Source organism: Triticum dicoccoides, chromosome 3B (genome assembly GCF_002162155.2).
Source record: "Triticum dicoccoides isolate Atlit2015 ecotype Zavitan chromosome 3B, WEW_v2.0, whole genome shotgun sequence".
Lineage (NCBI taxonomy): Eukaryota > Viridiplantae > Streptophyta > Magnoliopsida > Poales > Poaceae > Triticum > Triticum dicoccoides.
Window position 1 is genome coordinate 707,694,247 of NC_041385.1, and position 1,940 is coordinate 707,696,186.

A 1,940-nucleotide genomic window follows, 5' to 3' on the forward strand; every position below is an offset into this window, starting at 1 on the left:
CTTTGGACTGTGGATCCCAAGTCCGAGAACAAAAACTCGCTGAAAGTCTGCATGTGTATCCAACAATCATGACATGTACTCCATATGTAAAGAAATATAAGAGCGTGTAGATCAGGTCTTTAGTGATCTAAACACTCTTATGTTTCTTTTAGGAGGGATTATGGACCAAAAGAAGAAAATAAACATTGCATGCTACAGAAATGGATAATAAAATCTATCTGCATGAGATGCCACATGAATGTCACAAACATAAGCATAGTTTCGATGCACACTATCTCATGTTGCATGTTAAATACAGGTTTGTGCACGTTGACTTTTGCTGGTAGATGGAGATACTAAGATGAAAAAATGGTCACACAAAAATTGCTTTTCAAATGTTAATATTACCAAGACTAATCCATGAATAAAATGTATGCAACTATGCACAGTAAAGATACTTAAAATAGTTACTAGACTAAACTTACTGATATAGAGCTATCAAAACCGGAGCCAAGGCTCAAATCTTGAATAACGATCAAAGCAGACTTCAGCCTTGTGGTTGCCGCATAGGCTCACCACACTGACAACACCAACTCTCTTCCGTCTTCTCAGTTTCTTGACAAAAAATGATACTGCTATTTGCACATTAGGAAGTAAATTATGCTTCAAGCATTACTCAAACCAAATCAGCAATATGTAGGCTTAAAATATCAGCAGGCATCCACACAGATTTCTACAGCTGAAATATAGTGTTGTGATTTGTGTACCCACAATGCAGAATAACCTATTGTTCTATTTGGTGGTTAAATAAATAAACATTATTGTTTTTGGCTAGTGCCTGTAGAGCTACTAAATGATAGTCAGCGTCACTGTATATTTCTAAGAAAGAAAAGTATAAGACTTCATTGGTTGTAAATAACGCTAATTGTATTGGTTGCCACCAATGTCGACTTGAAAAGAAAATTATGGAGCTTCAGTTCATATGCATCTAGTCATAAAAAAAAGAACACATGCTTCAACTCCTGTTAGTTCAGTCACAAAAAACATCATCACCAAAAATCAGAAGACAAAGTATCATTGTTATATTTGTTGACTTGATTGATTACTGTAGGTTAACACACCCAACTGGAATTAACCTGCAATAGGATAAAAGAAATTAAGATTTGAGACGTGTGTTATAGGGTTCATAGAAGAGAGAAGAGGGAGGTACCATATCAAATCATTGGTCGCACAATTTGACATTCAACTTTCCATTTTCCAATGAGACCTCAAGGATTCATATACATAAACGTTGATTGATATATCAGGTCCAACTCCCTGTAACACATAAAAGTTACTGGGAAGTCAACTAAAAAACAATTCTCAGCAGAAACATACGGCTTACCAATAAGGTGGACCAAAGGCCTTTATACAATCCTCTACTATTCTCTTCTCTACAAATTGTAGACAACGTGTGAAAGATGCCCTTGTAATACCTAGTGGTTTTCTGCAGAATTTTATAGACATGAAAGTTTAGCTTACTAAAACCTGTTCCTTTGGTCTGTAAAGCTACATTGCATGAAAGCGTTAGGTAAAGATGCTCTAAGTTCTAACTGGAAGTTATATTGATTGATTGGTTGGCTTAGTGTTATTCACAAATCACGAAAGGAAGAAAAGCATCACCTGTGTTGTCAGGTGATTTCGAAGAACATCCAATGGGTAAGTTACAGATGCAGGTGTCACTCACGCTAGACGACCACCAAGTAAACATATAGACACTAACATAATTTGGGCCGTCCATTCCGTGAAGCTGCAACTATATTTCGAAATTTATAAACCTATAACAAAAAAACATAGTCGTGAGAAATCTTGCAAGTTAACATACTAAAATTCAGTGCTGAACTTTTTGTATCGCTCATATCAATAGAAGTTGATGACGGAATAAGAAAATCGATGTATAATTTTCACAAGATTGCCTTTCG

General features: G+C 35.7%; 1 long non-coding RNA gene across 1 annotated transcript; it reads right to left on the reverse strand.

Moving 5' to 3' along the window:
• LOC119281926 lies at positions 1 to 1,721 on the reverse strand. The gene is made up of 4 exons (XR_005138577.1): positions 1,642 to 1,721; positions 1,364 to 1,465; positions 465 to 611; positions 1 to 47 (listed from the first exon to the last, which is right to left on the reverse strand). It is a non-coding gene; the product is annotated as an uncharacterized LOC119281926 (long non-coding RNA).
• Positions 1,722 to 1,940: the final 219 nt, after the last annotated feature.